This window comes from Saimiri boliviensis, chromosome 8 (genome assembly GCF_048565385.1).
Source record: "Saimiri boliviensis isolate mSaiBol1 chromosome 8, mSaiBol1.pri, whole genome shotgun sequence".
Classification (NCBI taxonomy): Eukaryota; Metazoa; Chordata; class Mammalia; order Primates; family Cebidae; genus Saimiri; species Saimiri boliviensis.
In genome coordinates this window covers 52,539,262-52,563,042 of record NC_133456.1, presented here as the reverse complement: position 1 = coordinate 52,563,042, position 23,781 = coordinate 52,539,262, and the positions used below count along the sequence as shown (strand labels likewise).

The 23,781-nt window shown below is 37.6% G+C and overlaps 1 long non-coding RNA gene across 1 annotated transcript in view; it reads left to right on the top strand.

Annotated features, from left to right (window-relative positions):
- The first annotated feature begins 40 nt into the window (after positions 1-40).
- LOC141585380 (uncharacterized) overlaps positions 41-23,781 on the top strand; it is a 28,145-nt gene continuing 4,404 nt past the window's right edge. Inside the window, exon 1 of the long non-coding RNA XR_012518805.1 lies at positions 41-99. This is a non-coding gene — a long non-coding RNA (uncharacterized LOC141585380). The remainder of the gene's footprint in view (positions 100-23,781) is intronic.

The following is a 23,781-nucleotide window of genomic DNA, read 5'->3' as shown; positions in this document are numbered from 1 at the left end:
GCGCGCGGTGACGTCACCGCATCTTTATAAAGGGCCGCCAGAAGTTTCCTAACGTGGAAGCGCGAAAGTTTCCTGAAGTGTAGCCCCAGCGACCAGAAGGTGGGCATGTGGTACGAGGCGGGCGGGACGTTGGCTTGAAAAGGGAAAGGCCGTCTGGTAGTAGCTCCATTTCAAGACCTTTTAAAGTTTAAACCTTTATAAAGGTTATTCTGAGGGTAAACGCTTCAGAGAGTGAAGCTGGTTTCTTTGCAGCTGAAATGTCCCAGCAGAATGCAGAAGTGTGAAAAACTCGGCCGAGTGGTCCAAAGTTAGTGGAATTTGCAGGCAGTCGGTTTATTCAGTGAATGCCTATGCAGCAGCTTCGAGGTGCTTTGTCCTGGGCGTCTCACACTGAGCAGAGCAGCAGGAAGTGCCTGCGTGGTGACAGTAATACTGCTCTATCTCGTCTTGAGTTTCCCGGTGTGAGTCGCCATATTTGCGTGGGTTAGCTGATTGGGTCCCCGCAACGCCCTGTAAAATGGGTACCATTAGCTTCATTTGACAGCCACGGAGACAAGCCTGTCTTTGTAGTATCGGTGCTGTAAAGTTCATTTCTTAAGCATTTTTATTCCTTGAAACAAATGAAGTACGCGGTAGTGTCAGTCCTCTAGTTTACAGAGGAAGAAACAGGTTCGAGAGAGGTAAAGGTGTTTTCTTTATGAAGGTTATTCTGCTGGTAAAAGACAAAGAGCTAGGACTCCAACCCAAAGTGTATTTTTAATTTCTTCTCCTAGAATATCTACATAAAACTTAGCTCTTGCTTCAGGACTTCTGCACTCAATGCTTCCTTTGTTTGGAAAGCCCCTTCTTCAGACAGTTATATAGATTCAATTCCTTGTATCGTTCAATCTTCTTCCTCACAAGAGCATTCTTTCAGTCCCCAACATAAGATCCCCACCTGCTGGCTCCCTATCCTTCTGCCTTATTTTTTTCCACAACACAGTAACATTGCATATAGTATGTAATCACTCGTTTATTTGTTTACCAGTGCACCCACCACTAGAATTTGAACATTGTAAGAACAGATATTTTTGTCTCTGCTTTGCTGCTGTATCTTCAGCAACCGGAACTGCCTGACATGTAGGTGATCAGTAAATGTTTTTGAATGAATGAATAAAATAATTCCTCCCCATTCACATTCATCATAATTTCAAAGCACTCTATCTTCACTTTATAAGAACTTTGATTTTACTGTTCCTTACCCTTACCACTTAGTAAAGATGAAAAGTAGACCCTTGAGTGGTCCTGTGTTCTAGGAATGAAATAGAGCTTTTGCATGTTTACAAGAAATGCTTGTTTATTTTTTATGTACCTTTAAAATAAGGATTTTTCTTAAGTTGGTAATGGGTTGCGTAAAAATAATAACTGCGAGCTCATTACAGCATTTCTATGTTGCTTGACAAACTGCTGACCTCCCTGCTTTGTGTAAGTTTGCATAGTAACACAGTTGCGACAAATCCAGCTCTTTCAACTTTGAGCCCAACTGTTTTAGGTTATCATCTGCCTTAGCTGTGAACAAAGGAATACCTTCGGAGTTTTCTTGCAGTTTTTAGAACAGTAATCAGGACTATATCACAGACACTTGGAGGTTATCTAGATAGGCTTTGATAATTTATTTTATAGCTTCCAATAAAAGTGCTTACTTCCTATTTAAAGATCTGCTGCAATAGCTGCCCTTCTCATATTGCCCACAGCTGATCCTTTCTTTGAGTCACCAAGCTGGTGAGAAAGAATCTCTGGCAACAGTGTTTCTATTAATATACAGCTTCTATACTTATCAGATAAGTTTGGGTACTTTCTGTAGTGAGGTATTTATAGCCTGCCATGAAAATTATTGCAACCTACTAAGTAACAGCTGACCCATAATGAGACAATCTGCAAAGGTGTTGTGAATTTACTGTTTTCTATCCCCTGGACTAGTTCTATGCACCAGCATGCTATGATTATCTACTCAGGGTCATATAATCTTCTGTAATTGCCCCCTTAGCTTCATTATTTAGAAAACATAGTATCATTTAGTCATACATTCTATAAAGATGTATGTATTAAACATCTGTAAAATGTAATCTGCCCTTAAGAGCCTAGAATCTGGCTGGGCTTTTAAGGTGTACACAAAAAGCTGGAAGATGATGGCCAAAAACATAAAGATGGTTATGGAATGTTTATTCCGTACCAGGCATTTTCCATGAATTACCTTATTCTCATAAAGACCCTGTGAGCCAGGGTGCCGAAGTCTTATTATCCTTATTTTTATAGCTGAGAAAATTGAGGTTTAGAGAAATGATTTACTTAAGATCACACTGCTAATAAATGAACTCCAAGCCATGTGATGTTAGTATTCTAAGTAATTCTGTACGTTATCTTGAGATTATATCATTAGAAAGTATGCCGACTATGAGAATGATAGAGAAAAAAGGAGAGAGCACTATCAACTGGAATAGTGTCGACAGCATTTTGAAAGACTGAGGTGGACCTTGAAAAATGGGCTTATCTGGAAGTCTGTTTTTGTGATTGGGCATATCAGGTGGCAGGAGAGTGTGGTGTGGAGTGTTCTGAGGGAAGCAGCTTGCATAGAAATGTGTTCATGAGAGTACATCTGGTGTGAGGCCTAGTGGAGAGGAAGCATTGGGAAGAATATTTTCTCCTCATTTTTCTTAATTTTGAAGATTTCATTTCTGATGCCAAATAATTTGAAAATGGAGGTTTGATAATAATAAAGAGACAAAATTATTGGAGGAGGTAAGACTGGTGAGTAGAGAATAGAAATGAAGACAGAAAAGGAAGGCTTGAGGATGAAAAAGGAAGGACCAGCTGTAAAGAGTAAGACATAAAGAATTGCAGAATCCTTGACTATTTCAAATACTCCAAGTTGTTAACAGTAAATTCTGTTATAGTTTATATAAAGGCCATCTTTATAGACCCCCTTTGAGTTTACTCCGGGTAGACAAGTACTAAAAAATTAGCTCATGACTGACAGTTTTTCTTCCTATTTCAGGAAATCTCGGATGAAATTTGGTTAAGTGTGTCCAGTTGTCTGTGTTCTTTTCTTTACTTTGAAATAAAATAATCAGAAGTTTACCTTGTTTTATAATTGTGTTCTGTTGACTTTATTATGGTAAAATAGTCTATACTCAAAATATATCTGAAATGCTTTAAATTGGCCCTTGATGGATATTGAGTGGAGAGAATTTATAAGCAGATTATTCTTTAGAGCTTTTGTTAGTGAACCAGGTATCAATTTAGGTTCAATCAGATAAAATGCTACAATAGAGAAAACATTCTCACAGTTGATGCTTATATTCTAGACATTCTTGGCTGAGATAACAAGGTCTTGCTGATAAAACTATGCTCAATCCTAGAGATTGCCAGTGAGACTTTGCATATGCCTTCCTTGGAAAAACAAAAACCTCAGTAGTTGTAAAATGCACTTGAGAAAATATTAGAAATTTTGAATTGAAAGCACACATGATGATTCTTAGGAAATCATTTGTTGTATTATAGTGGGTGAGGGAAAGCTTCCCTTCTCTTTGAAGCTTTGTGGAAATGACTGACAAACAGGTTAATAAGAGGAAAAGGCATATGATATGCTTTGGCCCTGTGTCCATACCCAGATCTCATCTTGAATTATAATAATCCCCATGTGTCAAGGGTAGGACCAAGTAGAGATAATTGAATCATGGGAGTGGTTTCCCCCATAGTGTCCTCCTGATAGTGAGTTCTCGATAGATCTGATGGTTTTATAAGGGGTTTCCCCCTTGGCTTGGGCACTCATTGTCTCTTCTGACACCCTGTGAAGAGATGTCTTCCACCTCGACTGTAAGTTTCCTGAGGCCTCCCCAGCCATAAAGAACTGTGAGTCGATTAAACCTGTTTTCTTTCTAAATTACCCAGTCTTGGGTATGTCTTTATTAGCAGTGTGAGAATGGACTGATATAGCATACAAATCTACTTAATGTGCATAAACACAGGAACCATATAAAATACGAGACTCAAAGAGGGGCCAGATGGCTGAGGTTTAAATACTGAGGTGTGAGAGGGAAATGGTGTAAGGGGTGCTGTATGCAGTTTTTAGAGAAATGATAAATGGTGAGGGAAGATGAGTGGGTTCGGGAGATAGAAGTATTAGCTTGTAAATGATTCTCTTTGTAATTTGAATGAGCCCAAGGGGCAAAACAAAATCCCTTCAGAGGTGATTACGTGCCTCAATCTTCTTTCCTGGTAATAAAATTTCAAGGAGATGATGGAAGGCAATTATGTTATCTTTGGTGGGCCAGGTCTTAAGGCCTACCAAAAGGAATATTAGTTAAATTTCACCCTGTAATGTGAATGGGGAGAAGAGAAGACAGGAGAGATGAGAAAGTCCTTGATTCCGGGATTTTAGGTGTCCTCTGGTTTAGAGCTATAATCAAAGCACTTTGGGAGGCTGAAGTAGGAAGATTGCTTGAGGCCAGGAGTTCAAACCAGCCGTGGTCACAAAGCAAAAACCTGTTGTGGTTTAATGCATTTGGGATAATTTTAAAAAAAAAAGAAGAAAGTCCTTGATTCTGAGGTAACTTCTAAGGCGTATTCTGTTATGGTTCAAAGTTTTCAGCATGCCATAACACCATACATTTTGCAGCGTTGTGTTCTAAGCCCCAACAGTATACATAGTAAATGTGTATGGACATGTTCCCTAATGTTTGATTAGGTTACATCCTGATAAACCTATTATAAGTCAAAAATATCCTAAGTCAAAAATGTATTTAATACCCTATAAACCTATTGTAAAGTCAGTAAATTATAACTCGAACTGTTGTAAGTCAGGGACCATCTGTGCTTTTTACTTCACAAATTTCAGTAATTTAGAGCTCAAACAAACCCTTTGTCTTAAACAGAAACTTTTTCAGCTATATATAAGTTATAGAAGGTTTTTTTTATTTTTTTGGTCCTATCTCCTTGATTTTCCAGTGACTCTCAGTACATTCACTAGTCTCTATGACTGTTTAACCCAGGCTTTTCTTGAAGCAGGCATTTTCTCGCTCATGGCCTTCAGGCTTGTTTATTATTTTTTTTCCCTCTCTATTCCCCTTTGATTCTTATGATCCTGTAATAACTTAGTCCACAATTGAGCAAACAATTAAGAACCTTTTAAAATGTATACTTGAGTACTGTACTTGATAAGTATTATATGCTGCCATTCCCACCCACCTTTTTGTAATTCTCTACAATTGTGTTTATTGAAGACATTCAAGGCTCTTTGCACCAGCCAGTTTTTCAACATCACTGTTTGCTGTGTTCATCCACTCGAAAACTTTTATATAATTTCCTTCGAAAGAACAAGAGTTGCAGTTTTACTGGATTGCAACTTCAGGATCTAATGATCTGTAAAAATATTGTTAGAAAAGGCTGTTGTGAGGGGGCCGGGCGCGGTGGCTCAAGCCTGTAATCCCAGCACTTTGGGAGGCCGAGGCGGGTGGATCACAAGGTCAAGAGATCGAGACCATCCTGATCAACATGGTGAAACCCCCGTCTCTACTAAAAATACAAAAAATTAGCTGGGCATGGTGGCACGTGCCTGTAATCCCAGCTACTCAGGAGGCAGAGGCAGGAGAATTGCCTGAACCCAGGAGGCGGAGGTTGCGGTGAGCCAAGATCGCACCATTGCACTCCAGCCTGGGTAACAAGAGTGAAACTCCGCCTCAAAAAAAAAAAAAAAAAAAGAAAAGGCTGTTGTGGTTTAATGCATTTGGGATAATTAAAAAAAAAAAACCCATCCCCTTTATTTCTATGAGAACAGTAACGTTTTACCTAATTTTTGGAACACTTCATGTGAATACGTTTCTTCTGTGCTAAGGCATCAAGTCTTATTTTTGAATCTAATTTTATTTTTCTCTTCAGTATTCCTTTTTAAAATTGATTTTTAATAATGACTTTCTTAAATTGAAAGCTGAGTAATTGTACTGATGGCTTAGTCTTACAAACTCCCTGCTGAAATTGGGATTTGAATGCTACCTTTAACATAAGAATATTAAAAAGTTTAATTAGTTGAATGTGCACTTGGGATTTAGCTAATATTCATAGTCATATTTTTCGATGTGAAAAAAAGTACTGAATATGTTTTTGAGTCTGCTTTTCTTGGACTCTGGAAAAAAACTGTAGGCCGTGAAATACACTGTAAATTAACATGAAGTTTTCAATGTATTTCCCAAAGTCCAGATATATATTAGGTTGTTCGCTGTCTTGTTTATATAGTCAAAAATAGTGTTTTAATTAGTTTAAATGTAAGTTTCAATTTTTAGTCAAAATATTTGCAGCAGGTGGAATTGTTAACAGTAATTTGAAAAATTGTATAAAGTTATTCTTTTACAGTTTTGTTGTCTGTTGAATAATTGTTTGATGTGAAATAGAGGTTAAACATGTTTGCCTGTATTCCTAAAATTTTGAAGAGGAGTATTAGAGGGGAAAAGAAATTGATTCATTTTAACTCTAGATGGCAGTTAAACACAACTAACAAAGACCAAATTTTTTGAAATATAGAGAAAAATAATCAAACATACACATCCATTCTGTTTTAGTAGCCAGTTAATTATATTTTCAAAATGATGCCTCAGATTGATATTACTAAATAAACATGTGTAAGATGTAAGTACATACAAGTGAAATAAATAATGAAAGACTTTAATTGCAAGAATTTTTTTCACCTGGTAATATGGCATACACCCATGTAATGGTTTATATTGCTAGTATTTTGTCACTTTTACTAACATTTAGTTCAGTGTAGTTTCATTTGATGTATAATTATTTACCAGTATCAATTCAAACCATATGCCATTGGGAAAACGATTACACATTTAATGTTTTGAAATGTTTAAGTAGAAGCAAAGCTTATTTTCATGAAGTGTGTTCCATAAAAGTAGACTCCAAAATCTGCCATAGATATTCATGCATGTACATTTGAGATATATTTTTATTTCTTTTGCATTAAAAATATTTTACATCTATTTAAGTCTTAATTTTAGCTTGTTGCTTTCTGGGGCGCTAAATTATGTTTCTGATAGTATTTATGAGGAAAAAGAAAAGCTTATCAGATAATACTTTGCTCTCATCTCATGGTCTTAGCTCGTAGTGTACTGTCATTTCTATAGACTTGTAGAGTACAACTGTTTCTTGTTTTTGAACACCATACATTGATGTGTTATCTAGCAAATAGTACAAAGTAACTTAAAGTAGACCTAAGGAGTCTCGTCTGACTTGTCAGATGGCTTAGAAAAGGAGAGGATGTGATACATTTTAAAATGCTTTATTATAGATTTTATATGAAATAACATCCTTTTGAGAGGACTTAGTTGATTTGATTCTCATTTCTTATATTTAGCAGTATGTTCTGAGTATCTGTCTGAATAGTGGATTAGCTCTATAGATGGCAGCTAATGCCCTGGGCAAAGGGACTTGCTCTGCACTTTTTTAAGTCCTGTGAAGTTGTAAGAAATAATTGCTTTCATGCATAAAGGTATGGAGGTGCAGGTCACCTTGCTGAAAACTAGGAACTTGTTGGACACCTCAGATCTTGGATTCAGCATTTGCCTTTCGGGTTGGTTGCACAAAAAATACTCACTAGAATCTGCAAGTGTTCCTGTGCCTTTAGAATTATTAGTACTTTTTGAGACGGAGTCTTGCTCTGTCGCCCAGACTGGAGTGCCATGGCATGACCTCGGCTCACTACGGCCTCCGCCTCCTGGGTTCAAGTGATTCTCCTCCTTCAGCCTCTTGAGTAGCTGGGATTCCAGGCACGTGCCCCTATGCCTGGCTAATTTTTTGTATTTTTAGTAGAGACAGGGTTTCACCATGTTGGTCAGGCTGGTCTCAAACTGCTGACTTTGTGATCCACTTGCCTCAGCCTCCCAAAGTGCTGGGATTACAGGTGTGAACCATAGTGCCTGGTCTTTGCTTTTAGAATTATTTACCTGGACTCTAAACTCTTCATAGCAGTATTGTTTCATAATGAGTTCTTCATAGATGTAGTGGAATATATTTAAGTTGGCAAAAGGATAAATGCTTTCTTTTCTTTTTGAAGCAACATAAAAAGTCTCATGTTACTCAAAAAGTAAAGTAAAAGAATTCTTTCATTTATTTTTAGAGAAGCTACTAGTAGAATTTTGTAAGAATAAATAGAATTGGTCACCTTCAAGATTGTTGCCTTGCAAGAATAAAAGGTGCTAGAGCTGCTGAATTTTGAGGTGAAGACAAACCTGGATTTTCATGTGAAATCATCTTACTTCTCAGTGTTAGCAACTAATTCAAATAAAAAAATACAAAGCAAAAAATTTAAAATGTACCAACAGACAGTTTGCATTCTTTAATGTATAGCACTCTAATTTTTAACTCATTTAAAAAATAACATATATTGTAAAACTGATTGCCTACAATCTTTTAGTTACTAGATACAATCCAGGAATATTTATTTGAGGTTATACTTTATTTTTGGAGTCTTTCCATGAGACTTCTATTTCATATCCACCATCAGTGTCTTGAGTAATATCTATGGATATCTGATCCTATCCTTTACATTTTTCTTCCTAATTTCATTATCAAAGAATAACCGTAAATTAAGTTTTGTGAGTCTGTTGTTATAGGTACTGCATGCTACCTACCTTTTGTCCAAAAATCCAGGAACTAAAGAAACGTGATACCTTCATCATTAGTTTTCTTTATCCTATATTTTTCCTTCTACAGTATTCTCTATGGTCTTAGTGATTTTTTAAAAACATAAATCAGAATTTGTACTTCCTCTCCTTAAACCCTATGGTGGCTTTCCCTTGCCCTTATAATAAAATACACACTCCTTGGCATGGCCTCTAAGGCCCTGCTTGATCGATCCCTGCTTACCTCTCTCTCAACTCATTTCTTACCAGGTTCCCCTTTCTTCACTCTGATCTTGCTGATGTGCACCAAGCTTAGTCCCATTTCAAGGACTTTTTCACCTGATGTTCCCTTTCCCTGGAATGTCTTCCACAGAGCTTTTTGTGTTCTTTGCCAGTCATTTCCCAAGAGAGACTTTCCTGCCTACCCTACCAAAAACAATCCCTTTCGCCATCATTTTCTGTCTTCTTACCTTGCTTGCTTGCTTGCTTGCTTATTTATTTATTTATTTATTTATTTAACTCAGTCTTGCTCTTGTCCACCAGGCTAGAGTGCAGTGCTGCTATCTTGGCTCACTGCAACCTCTGCTTCCTGGGTTCAAGCAGTTCTCCTGCCTCAGCTTCCCGAGTAGCTGGGATTACAGGTGCCTGCCACCACACCCAGCTATTATTTGTATTTTTAGTAGAGACAGGGTTTCACCATGTTCAGAGTGGTCTCGAACTCCTGAACTTGGGTAATCCACCCACCTCGGCCTCCAAAAGTACTGGAATTACAGGTGTGAGCCACCACGTCCGGCTTATTTATTTATTTATTTAAAGTAATACTTATTTCTGTCTGATGTATGTTTGCCCACTTGTTTGTCTTTCCTCTCACTGACATACATATATTTTGTGAAGACAGGAACCTTGTCTATCTTGCTGACTGCTGTATCCTCAATATGTAGAAGAAAGCCTAGGCCTGTTTAGCTGAACAGAAGTATAAAATAAATGAATAAGTAAAGTCTAGGTAACCACTGTGATACTGAATGGTAGAAGAAAGACCTCAACTTTGGAAAGGGCTGCAGAAGCAAACTATGAAGATACTGTACGTATGATGCAGATACCTCAATGCTATACATTTGACATATTTACCCACCATGTAACCCATCACACAGTAGCTTTTATTCAGTTTTAGAAATTTGGCTTTCTATATGATATAATTAAAAATTGGTATGTTAGCCGAGGCAGGTGGATCACGAGGGTAAGAGATCAAGACCATCCTGGTCAACATAGTAAAACCCCGTCTCTACAAAAATACAAAAATTAGCTGGTGGGGTGGTGTGCCCCTGTAGTCTCAGCTACTTAAGAGGCTGAGGCAGGAGAATTGCTTGAACCTGGGAGGCGAATTCAGTTTGATTCAGGCTCAGATTGCACCACCACACTTCAGCCTGGCGACAGAGCAAGACTTTGTCTCAAAAAAAAAAAAAAAATTGGTATGTTAAACTTCCTTTCTAAAACTGCATTCACATAAATGACTTAACTAAATTCATGAAATGTGATTTTTATATGTTTTTACATGTGGACTACAAGAATAGGAAATGTATTAGAAAGTTATCCTTTCTGAATCAATATAATGTTAACATTTGAATGTCACAGTATATCCTAGGGATGTATTTTAAATGTTACAGTCATGCACTGGCTAAACAAAATTTCTGCCAATGAGACTATATATAAGGAGGTAGTCCCATAGATTATAATACCATATTTTTACCTTACCTTTTTTTATGTTTAGATATGTTTAGATATACAAACACTATTGTGTTACAGTTGTTTACAGTATTCAGTATGGTAACATTTTGTACAGGTTCATAGCCCAGAAGCAATAGGCTGTACCATATTGCCTAGGTATATAGTAGGCTATGCCATTTAAATTTGTGTAAGTAACTTGTGTTCACACAGCAATGAAATTGCCTAACAATGAATTTATCAGAACATATTCCTGTCATTAGTGTAATTCATGACTACTTTGAATTGTTACCAAATAACTGAGGATTGTGAGAAATAAGATTAAATAATTGTTTGTATGGTATTTGCTTTGCTTTGTGCATCCTTAGTATGAGTAAGTTCTTGGTAGAGAAGTAATTCACAGTAGGCACAGCACAGAAAATACGTTATGTAGTTAAAGTATTTCAGCATTGTTGAAAGATTTTCTTGAATACTTTTTGTTACAGTTTGTTTTGCATGTGAACTCTTTATGTGTGTGAGAAAATTCTCTACAAAAGATGGTCTAGGGGTATGACAATGGAACGTTCACTTATTTCATGTGCCCAAAATATTATTTATCTATCAAAACTATATAATCTTATGATTCAGATGAATTTCTGACAGCTGCGGATGCTTTCTAATTCCTTTTAAGATCACCATTTTTAATTGATATTTTAAAATACAGTCTGTTGAGAGTACTTATGTTATTTTTATGGAAAGGTTTGTTTAAAAAATCGGTTAATATAAATTTACTTCTCTGCCAACTTTGCTGCATGTAAATGTCTCTATTAAATTTCTACCTTCATTAGGTAAGGGTAGAGTACCCTTAAACAAAGTATGTATGGAAAAAGAAAAATAGAATCAGTAAACTCATCTTCGTATTGCAGGCATAATAAAAATAACCCAGTTTATGCTGTGAATAGAACTGGGGAGTTTTACCTTTACCCTTGAAATGTGCTGAGCCTGTACACTTACATTCGCTGGACAGGCAGTATGTTGAATGGCCATCTAATTGAATGAGAACATGCAGATTCAATTTCAAGATTTGCTACTAACAAACTTTTTCATCATTGGTAAGAAAGGTAAAAATTACCTTCTTTCTCTATGTTACAGGATACTTGTGAGGGCCAAATGAGATAATGCATATGAAAGTGCTTTTGGAATTGAAAGACACTGTAAAATGTAGGTTTTTCATTCTAGAGTGGCATTAACAGTAAATTAGGTCTATTTTCTTAGACTGTGTCACACAGTCTTGTTACTAAGATGGTGTAAAATCCTTATAAATTGTTTAACTTAGATTGTGGGTCGATCTCATGGACTGGGTTTTCCCTGATAGCAAGATTGCGGTGTGTTTTAGTCCTGATTTATTCTATGAATTTTCAGCCCTTGTCTTTTCAAAGATAATATTTTTTCTCGTCTTTGTAATAATACGAGCTGAAAAGACTAATAAGCTCTAAAGTTTACTTAGTAGGTGAATAAAGATATTTATACATTGATTTGGCATGCAAATAAAGGTTAACTTTTTACAGTAAATCTTGCAGTAGTGTCCTTAGCTTTATTTATATTTTTCATTCCACTTTGTTAACTAATGTTCCCATGTCTTTTAGACTCAAAATTACTGGCTATTTTTCATCCTGGAACTTACACAAATAAATTCTGAAAAGTCATTGACAAGTAAATAATTTAAACTTAATTTTAAAACATTTTAAATTCACAAAGTTTCTGAGAAGAGTAGAATTAACAAATCTGTTGGATTTTGAGGCGTATCTTGAAAACACAAAATTATAATACTATTTTGTCTCCAGATGTATGAAACAGATATTCTTTTTGACTTATTGCTTAAAAGAGAGCTGTACTATTTGTATTTATGTTTCATGTTCTTAGAGACACTTTTAAGTAGAGTGAGCTGTATGTAAAACTGTACCAGAAAATTTTGATCTGTCTTTGAGAAGCAGTGTTTTCAAGGAAAATGTGAAAAAACTGTACTGTCTTTTTATTTTACTTTAAGTTCTGGGATACATGTGCTGAACGTGCAGGTTTGTTACATAGGATGTGCCATGGTGGTTTGCTGCACCTATCAACACATCATCTAGGTTTTAAGCCGTGCATGTATTAGGTATTTATCCCAATGCTTTCCCTCCCCATTCCCCTCACCCCGCAACAGGCTGCAGTGTGTGATGTTCCCCTCTCTGTGTCCATGTGTTCTCATTGTTCAATTCCTACTTATGAGTGACAGCATGCAGTTTTTGGTTTTCTGTTCCTGTGTTAGTTTGCTGAGGATGATAGTTTCCAGCTTCATCCATGTCCCTGCAAAGGACATGAACTCATTGTTTTTTATGGATGCATAGAATTCTATGGTATATATGTGCCACATTTTCTTAATCTTGTCTATCATTGATGGGCATTTGGGTTGGTTCCAAGTCTTTGCTATTCTAAATAGTGCTGCAATAAATATACGTGTGCATGTGTCTTTATAGTAGAATGATTTATAATCCTTTGGGCATATACTCAGTAATGGGATTGCTGGGTCAAATGGTTTTTCTGGTTCTAGATTCTTGATGAATCACCCCACTGTCTTCCACAATGGTTGAACTAATTTACACTCCCACCAACAGTGTAAAAGCATTCCTATTTCTCCACATCTCCACCAGCATCTGTTGTTCCCAGACTTTAATGATCGCCATTCTAACTGGCTTGAGATGATATCTCATTGTGGTTTTGATTTAAATTAATGACCAGTGATGATGAGCTTTTTTTCATATGTTTGTTGGCCACATAAATGTCTTCTTTTGAGAAGTGCCTGTTCATATCCTTCATCTACTTTTTGATGGGGTTGTTGTTTTCTTGTAAATTTAAGTTCCTTATGGATTCTGGATATTAGACCTTTGTCAGATGGATAAAGATGGATAGATACGAAAAATTTTCTCCCCTTCTGTAGGTTGCCTCTTTGATGATAGTTTCTTTTGCTGTGCAGAAGCTCTTTACTTTACTTAGATCCCATTTGTCAATTTTGGCTTTTGCTGCAGTTGCTTTTGGTGTTTTAGTCATGAAGACTTTGCCCATACTTATGTCCTGAATGGTATTGGTATTGCCTAGGTTTTTTTGTAGATGTTTTATGGTTTTAGGTTTTATGTTTAAATTTTTTTTTTTTTGGCGGGGGGAGATGGAGTCTTTGCTCTTGTTGTCCAGGCTGGAGTGCAGTGGTGTGACCTTGGCTCACTGCAACCTCTGCCTCCCAGGTTCAAGTGATTCTCCTGCCTCAACCTCCTGAGTAGCTGGCATTACAGGCACCCACCTCCATGCCCAGGTAATTTTTGTACTTTTAGTAGAGACAGGGTTTCACTATGTTGGTCAGGCTGGTCTTGAACTCCTGACCCCAGGTGATCTACTTGCCTTGGCCTCCCAAAGTGCTGGGATTACAGGTATGAGCCACTGCACCTGGCCTATGTTTAAGTCTTTAATTCATTTTTAATTTTTCTATAAGGTGTAAGGAAGGGGTCCAGTTTCTGTTTTCTGCATATGGCTGGCCAGTTTTCCAGCACCGTTTACTAAATAGGGAATCCTTTCTCCATTGCTTGTTTTTGTCAGGTTTGTCAAAGATCAGATGGTTGTAGATGTGTGGTGTTGTTACGGAGGCCTCTGTTCTCTCCTATTGGTCTGTATATCTGTTTTGGTACCAGTACCATGCTGTTTGGGTTACTGTAGCCTTGTAGCATAGTTTGAAGTCAGGTAGCATGATGCCCCTAGCTTTTTTCTTGTTTTGGATTGTCTTGGGTATACAGTCTCTTTTTTGGTTCCATATGAAATTTAAAGTAGTTTTTTTCTAGTTCTTTGAAGAAAGTCAATGATAGCTTGATGAGAATAACATTGAAACTATAAATGACTTTGGGCAGTATGGTCATTTTCACGATAATTGATTCTTCCTATCCATGAGCATGGAATGTTTTTCCATTTGTTTGTGTCGTCTCTTATTTCCTTGAGCAATGAATGGTTTGTAATTCTCCTTGAAGAGGTCCTCCACATCCCTTATAAATTGTATTCCTAGGTATTTTATTCTTTTTGTAGCAATTGTGAATGGGAGTTCACTCATGATTTGACTCTCTGCTTGTCTATTATTTGTGTATAGGAATCCTTGTGATTTTTGCACATTGCGGAACTTTGCTGAAGTTGTTTGTAGTCTTTCTTTGACAATAACATTATTGGTATATCTTCCTTGGTTGTCACCTTCAGGCAAAATCAAGTCCAAACTCTTTAGGTTAATATTTAACATCTTCCTTATTTATTTAAGACAAAAAAATGTGTTTATGCAAGTCTTTCTCTAACATTGACATTAACAGAATGTCCTTCATTACCTATTTTTTCACTCAAGATTTGTTTTTTAAGATCCAGCTGAAGTATTACATCCTTCTTGAAGCTTTTTCTGTGAACTCCTGTGGCACTTATTTATGTTAATAATATTAATCTATTTGAAACCCAATGATAAATTGTCATATAGTGTTATTTAACTTTTTGGGTCTGTATATATTTTATTTAGACAGAGTCTCAGTTTGTCACCCAGCCTGGAGTGGAGTGGCGTGATCTCGACTCACTGCAGCTTCCACCTCCTGGGTTTAAGCAATTATCTTGCCTCAGCCTCCCAAGTAGCTGGGACTACAGTTGTGTGCCACCACACCTGGCTAATTTTTGTATTTTTAGTAGAGACAGGCTTTTGCCATGTTGGCCAGGCTGGTTTTGAATTCCTGGCCTTAAGTGATCCACTCACCTCAGCCTCCAGAAGTGTTGGCATTATAGGCATGAGCCATCACACCCAGCACTGGTCTGTATATACTTTTTGTGTGTGTGTGTTTGTGTGTGTGTGTGTGTGTGTGTGTGTGTGTGTATGTTTGTATAGAGACTACATATTATTTTATATTGTTCCTATCTTCTGCAGGTCTTGGAGTATGTAGAGCTAAGTATATAAAATATGTTCAATAAATGTTAACGTGGTTGTGATTGTTACCTTCCCAAGTATTGTAGTTCTTGTTTGGAAGGCTGGTTTAGCATTTAAAGATGGGGTGACCCCAGTCCATTCCTAGCAACTAAGGTGTAGATGCTTCACATAATATTTCTGTCTCTGAAGAACAGTACTCTCATTTTAGAAAAACTTAGATAAAAGTGTTTAAAAGATTAGTTAGGACAGTGAATGATATTTACTCATTATATATTCTCTTTCTATAGCTCTCAATTATTGAAGGCCCTCACTTCACATAGTCATAATTGAGAGGTCACCTACCTGTCAACTTATAATGTTAAAAGAATACCACCCTCTCCCAAAGCTTTTTGGGAGTGTTGGGCATTTTGTATATCACTAGTGGTTTCATATCTCATGCCTTCATTCACTCATCACCTTTAGCTTCTCAGAGACAACTCCTGCATAACAAGATGAAGTATAGGCTTGGGATAATTTGTCCTAGCAGGAGTATAAAACCAAGTGCTTAATCTTACTAAAAAAAGTTACAGAGGTCCACATCCAAGATGGCCGAATAGGAACAGCTCTGGATTGCAGTTCCCAGTGAAAACGCAGAGGGTGAGTGATGACTGTATTTTCAAATGAATTTTTACTGCCCACAGACCAGGAGATTCCTGGGTGAAAAAGCATGAGTCTCCAGCATGGCTGTTTCAGCCGGCGCAGAGGGTCTTCCCACAAATACTCACACAAATCTGGGCACTGTTTCAACTGGTGACTAGAACGCCTGGGAGATAGAGTCGCCCGTTCAACTGAAAAAAAGGGGCTGAAACAGGGAGCCAGGTGATCTGGCTCAGCCAGTCCCACCCACACAAAGACCAGCAATCTGGAACACTCTGGATTGAGAGTTTCACAGCAAGCACAGCTGGACGCGGGATGGTCCAGCTCTGTTGGGGGAGAGTATCTGCCGTTACTGAGCCAGTCCACCACTACTGAGGCAGGCTGCCATTACTGAGGCAGTCCACCATTACCGAGGCAGTCCACGATTACAGAGACAGTTCTAACTATACCCCTATAAACAAAACTGCAAGGAAGTTCACACAGTAGCTGAGCAGAGCTCATGGCAGCTCAGCAACGCCTCTGCTGGCAGACTGTGACTAGGCTACCTCCTCACTGGGCAGAGCATCTCTGAAAAAAGGCAGCAGAATAACAGGAACTTACAAATAAAGTCCCACCTTCCCAGGACAGAGCACCTGGGGAAAAGAGGCAGTTATGAATTCTGCTGCAGCAGACTTAAACATACCAGCCCAGTAGCTCTGAACGGAACAAGAGAGCTCACAGCTCAGCGCTTGAGCTTCTATAAGGGACAGACTCTCTCCTCAAGCAGCTCCCTGAACCCTGTATATCCAGAGACACGTCATAAAGGAGAGCTCAGGCTGACATCTGGCGGGTATCCTTCTGGGATAGAGCTAACAGAAGAAGAAACTGGCAGCAACCCTTACTGTTCTGCAGCCACTACAGGTGATCCCCAGGCAAGCAGGGTCTGGAGGGGACCTCCAGCAGTCCTACAGCAGAGGGGCCTGACTGTTAGAAGGAAAAGTAAGAAACAGAAATAACTTTATCATCAACAAAAAGGATGTCCAGAGACCCCATCTGAAAACCTCCAACTACAAAGACTATAGGTAGATAAATCCACAAAGTTGTGAAGAAACCAGTGCAGAAAGCATGAAAACACCCAAAACCAGAACGCCTCTCCTCCAAGGGATCACAGCTCCTCACCAGCAAGGGAACAAGGCTGAATGGAGCAATGAGTCTGATGAATTGACAGAAACAGGCTTCAGAAGGTGGGTAATAATAAACTTCTCTGAGCTAAAAGAACATGTTCTAACACAATGCAAAGACACTAAGAACCTTGAAAAATGGTTTGATGAAATGCTAGTAAGAATAAACAGTGTAGAGAGGAATGTAAATGAATTGGTGGAACTGAGAAACATAACATGAGAGCTTCATGAAGCATGCACAAGTTTCAGTAGCTGAATTGACCAAGCGGAAGGAAGGATATCAGAGATTGAAGATCAACTCAATGAAATAAAGTGAGAAGGCAAGATTAGAGAAAAAAGTAAAAAGAAATGAACAAAGCCTCAAAGAAATTTGGGATTATGTGAAAAGACCTAATCTACATTTGATAGGCGTACCTGAATGTGACAGAATGAATCCAAGCTGCAAAACACTCTTCAGGATATTATCCAGGAAAACTTCCCCAACCTAGCAAGGCAGGCCAACATTTAATTCCAGAAAATACAGAGGACACCACAAAGATACTCTTCAAGAAGAGCAACCCCAAGGAACATAATTGTCAGATTCACCAGGGTTGAAATGAAGGAAAAAATGCTAAGGCCAGCCAGAGAGAAAGGTTGGGTTACCCACAAAGGGAAGCCCATCAGACACAGCGGATCTCTCAGCAGAAACTCTACAAGCCAGAAGAGAGTGGGGGCCAATATTCAACATCCTTAAAGAAAAGAACTTTCAACCTAGAATTTCAGATCCAACCAAACTAAGCTGCATAAGCGAAGGAGAAATAAAATCCTTTATGAACAAGCAATTGGTCAGAGATTTCATCACCACACATGGACACAGGGAGGGGAGCATCACACACTGAGGTCTGTTGGCAGGGACTAGGGGAAGGACAGTGGAGGGCAGGGAGTTAGGGAGGGATAACATGAGGAGTAATGCCATTTATAGGTGATGGGGATGGAGGCAGCAAATGGCATTGCCATGTATGTACCTATGCAGCAATCCTGCATGTTCTTCATATGTACCCCAGAACCTAAAGTGCAACACACACACACACACACACACACACACACACACACACACACACATTTGTATATAAAGTCACAGTTTAACAAGTCAGAAATAGTTTCAAGGAGAAGGTCATCATCTGAGCATTGAATAGGAGTGAAGGGGAGAGGCTTTTGAGTGAGGGGTATGAGAGGTAAACATCTTAGTGTGAAACGCTATGTGAATCAATGAATAGATTGGGTTTCTTTAGAAAAGACTGTGAGTTGAAGAGAGGAGGAAATGCAAACCTGGATAAATGGTAGTAGTAAAGAGAGGAATGGTGATATCATTAAAGAACTATTGAATGCTCTAAGCAGGATTGACAAGATTAAATTAGTTGGTTTTTAAGGGAGATTAAGCGACAGAACTTTATATTTGCATTTAAAAAATGTTTTTCAAATACATCCATTAAACACATTGGCTTTTATCCCTTTTGCTGTATATCTAATGTGGCTTACACATAGCCTATATGATGCAGACTTAACAACGTACTTTGATTTCTTCAGACTCTCTGCCAAAGGTTTTTTTTTTTTTTTTTTTGAAGACACACTGGTTATTCTTTAATAGCGGCATTAGTCTTGGCTTTTTGATTTGTTTTCTTGCTTGCATAATGTTGATGTGAATCTGAGTATAGGTTTCTGTCTTCATTTGAGCTTTATTAACAAAGCAACATAAGCAGTCCTGCTAATTTTAGCTCAGTACATAGGGATTGTGGTGATTGCCTAAGCTTTTCTCTATATAAATACCTTAATGGAAACTAATTAGGCTACCATTAAATCGTATTTGTGGAACATCACCTTGGGTGCAAAAACATACTTACTCAAGTATTGACTTTCATTTGGAAAATAAAAACAGTCTTTAAGAATATGGCTTTAAATAGAAAATATTTTTACCTGTTCACATAAATTATTTTAGAAGAATAACCTCCTATTCACTGGGTATAGAATTCTGAGTTGACAGAATTCAACACAAATATGCCGCTCTGTTGTCTTTTGACTTGCATGGTTTATGACAAGAAGTCCTCTATAGCTCTTATTTACTTTAAGATAATGTATTTTTTAAACTCTGGCTGGCTGCCTTCAAGAAATTTTTGTTTTTGGTATTTACAATATGAAAATAATATGCTTAGATCTGATTTTTTTGGGATGTGTGTGGGAGGCCTGGTCATCCTGCTTGGTGTTCTCTAATCTGCTTGGATCTGTGGTTTGATGTCATGAATATAAGAAAACCTGAGCCATAATTTCCTCAAGTATTTCTTTTGCCTCTTTATCTCTTTCTTACCCAGTTATACAATATGTTTATCATTTGATATTATTGCACAGTGTTTGGATTCACTACACTGTTTTCATTCTTTTCCTCTCTATATTTTATTTTGGGTTATACATATTGACCTGTTTCCATTGTAGTTTTATTTTGCATTTACTTAATGACTAAATATACTGAGCATATGTTTACGTTACTTGCCAGCTGTGTATCTTTGATGAACTATCTGTTCAGCTATTTTGCCAGTGTGAAAAAATTGGATTGTTTCTTATTATTAAATGGCAGGAAATAAAGAGAAGTCAAGAAAGACAGCCAGATTTTTAGTTTGATTAACTGAGTAGATGTTACTACTGTTAGATGATAGAAGACTATGGGAAGAACAAGTTAGGGGGAGAATTCTGGATGTGCTTTTGTGTTAAGTTTGTGATGCTGATTAGATATACAAATGGAGATGATAAATATTCAGCTGGATATAAATCTGGAGTACAGGACATTGATTAGGACAAGATAAACACTTTGGGAGTCATTGGCATATAGAAAGTACTTACTTCTATGGATTTGGTTGGAATTACCTGAGGACAGAGGCTATAAATGGAAGGAAAAAAGGGCTATTTTAACAGAAGCTTGAGGCATGCCAGTGTTTAGATGTAAATCCAATAATGGAGATTTCAAGTAGCAAATATTGAGGTCTGGTAAAATCCCATCAAACTCTGAGTAATTTTCACTCTGCAAAGGCGTCTAAAGGAGTTGCATTTTTCAGACCCTAGGGGGTTCTTAGCATGTCCTAACCAGTGAGGTAAGAGAAGCATTACAAGAAAATCTCAGAAAAGAACTGCTAACCATGTTGGAATGTTCTAACACAAAATCCAGTTCACATATTCTTAAGCAATGTGTCTTAAGCAAAAGGTGTCTTAATAACAAATATGAATGATAAATTATGTTTAAGTTCTCATAATTATTGTCCATCTTTCATATCTAATAATCTATTATAAGAGCCCATCTCATATAGCTATTTTTAAATGGTCATTTTGAAACATTGTCAGGGTTCTTGAGTCTGGACAATGTTAAATATGTTACTGTTTAAACACCAAGCATTTTAACAAAATTAATTATAACTTATTTAATGTAGTTTTTTCTTCCTTCAGTCAATAGTGTTGACACAGGGAACAGATAACAGATATTTATGTGGTGAGATACTTTCACCATATAAATACTAAAACATTAATTACTTCTAATTTATGGCCACTTCTTCATATTACAGTAACGAATGGCTAATGAGGTCAAGTAAGCCTAGGGTAAGGGATGATGATGGTTATGATAATGACAGTGATCTACTGAAAGTAGCAAGAGATAAAGGAGATAAAAATCAGCTGAGAAGAAAAGAATGATCCTTGTTTGTATTGGCTTATCGAGTTTGGGGCCAGAAACAGAGCACTGCTGCTAGTAAATGAAAGAACATTCACCTTTTTCATAGTATTGTGCAATATTTTGTGCTTGGCCTTTGACATTAAAAAATATTATGAAGCCTTCTGTTGTGCACTTTTCTGAAATTATGGAGTTTTTTCATATATATATATTTTAATTTCAATAACTTGAAGTACAAGTGGTTTTTGGTTCCATAGATGAAGTGTATAGTGGTGAAGTTTGAGATTTCAGCATACCAGTCCCAAGTAGTGTACATTGGACTCAATAAGTAGCTTTTCCTCACCTATCCCTTCCCACCCTCCCCCATTCTGAGTCTCCAATATCCATTATACCACTCTGTGTGACTTTGCACATCCATAGCTTAGCTCCCGCTTAGAAGTGAAAACATGCAGTATTTGGTTTTTCATTCCTAATTTACTTCACTTAGAATAATGGCTTTCAGGCTAGGTGCAGTGGCTCACGCCTATAATCCTAGCACTTTGGGAGGCCAAGGTGGGCAGATCACTTGAGGTCTGGAGTTTGAGACCAGCCTGGCTGACATGGTGAAACCCCATCTCTATTAAAAATCAAAAAATTAGCCGGGTGTAGTGGTGCATACCTGTAATCCCAGCTACTCAGGAAGCTGAGGTGAGAGAATCGCTTGAACCCAGGAGGCAGAGGTTGCAGTGAGTATGGAGCTTTTTTTAGGAAAAAAAAAAAAAACTTTCTTAGAAGATGTGGAGTGGCTTAAATGGTTACAAGAGAAATATTCAAGCTTTGGGGCATCATGCATTATTATCCATTCCCTCCTTCTGCCATCCTTTTCTGGACAGTAGGATATATGTGTTGCTTTCACTACCTACCTTCATCTCCATTCGCCTCTCTTGGATCTTATTTGACTTTGTTTTGTTTTTTTGAGACCAAGTCTTGCTCTGTCACCCAGGCTGGAAGGCCGTGGCAGGATCTCACTGCAATGTCCTCCTCCTGGTTCTAAGCATCTCCTGCCTCAGCCTCCTGAGTAGCTGGGATTACAGGCGTGTACCACCATGCCTGACTAATTTCTGTATTTTTAGTAGAGAGGGAGTTTCACCATGTTGGCCGGGCTGGTCTCTTAACTCCTTACCTCAAGTGGTTGGCCCACCTTGGCCTCCCAAAGTGTTGGGATTACAGGTGTGAGCCACCACGCCTGGCCTTTATTTGACTTTGTGAGCTTCCTCATTAGTGACGGAAATTTCTCATTATTTCTATTTAATTGGGCAAGTTTGGTAGTTGACTGGTTATTGACAAAAGGTCTGCCAAGCAGGTAGATAAAGCAGAGTTATATGAGTCTTAAAATGGTTGATATTGAGTACTTACTATCTACTATCCCAAGAGCTTTGCATGCATCATCTCATTTATTCCTTAGAGCAGTCCCATGAGATAAACATTAGTTTCTGTATTTTACAGATGAAGAAAATGGAACTTAGGAAGGTGAAGTAACTTGCCTTACTGGCAGAACTGACTGGCACCCTTGGCTTTTTGACCCTGTAGTCTTCCTCCTTGAACATTTTTTACTGTATGGAAAAATGTTTTCTGAGTTCTAGTACCTAATTTAATATAGAATAAACAGAATTTTGTCAGCATAGTGTGTAATAGAGAGTGCCTGTGATTACAGGTTTTACTTGTTTGCTCACATTGGTGCACAATAGTCTTTTTTATTCTCTCCCTAAAAACCATCTCTACTATAGTGCCAACTAAATATTTTGGAATAAATTGAAGAACTAATTTTTTTAAGACTAAATTATCATCTTTGTCTCATCTGACTTGAAATGCCTCTGCCAACAACTTTACATTCTATATAGAGTATAACTAACATGTGGTCTGTAGTAGACATGCAGGAAATGCTTATGGAATGGATTCTAACATAGTGCTAAAGATGTCTCCGGTTCAGAATGTTCCCCGAAGCTTTGCAAGGCCCACTGGATATTGCCACAAAACCTGCCTTTACATCCTCCAAGTGCAGGGTGTGGGAAAGGGAAAGTAATTAGTTTATAGGCCAGTAACCACAAGTCAAATGATTTGAAATTACTACAAATTAGATGAAGTTAATTTCTTCTTTTCAACTTTTAAGCAACATAATTGTTACATTCAGATTAACTGTTGCTGTAATTATCCTTTTCTGCCAAACTTAACTTCATGATGACAAAAGCCAATTTTAACTTGCTAGTAACCAACTTCTGGTTACCATCTCTAGTGGCTTTATGTGATTTTACTAACATAGGCAGAAACTTAAAAGCCATCATCTTCAATCCTGTCTGAATCCAGGCATGGTCAGTAGTGATTTGTTTCTAAATCTTAAAGTTCCACACTTAGCTGTTTAAAAATAGAGTTTTGGACCAGTTGCTTTTTGTACTCTGGTTTCTTTCTGCCATTTATAGTAGCATAAATGAAGCTTCCTCATCTAGGGTTTTGTCCTGGGCAGTAAAAACCATGGAGTAGAAAATTGATTTTTTAAAATGCTTTTGAATAGTCATAACTGCTGCTTAATGGAATTATCTTGAGTGGACTTACAGGCAGTGAGTAATGTGGGAACCCACTGTGTTGCATGCTGGTTGTCTAGGATTTTCATGGTGCGAGACTTTTCGAGATACTTCTACTGCCACACTTGGTTGTTGGTTTACTAGACTGAGATGGAAGATGGTGTCAGAATTCTTATTGGATATCTCAGAGGCAACTGCTCACAGGATCCAGGCAAGTTAATTAAATGACTAATAATGGCTAGGCCTAAGGTGATAGGGAGCAATGTAGAGTTTGGTGAACTGGAGAGCGTATATTCCATCTAAATAGGACAACTACTGTTCATTTCCACCTTTTTATTGCCATGGGAGAGTGTGAGCCTGTTACACCAACACCCAAATTTTTTTTTTTTTTTTTTTTTTTTTTTTGAGA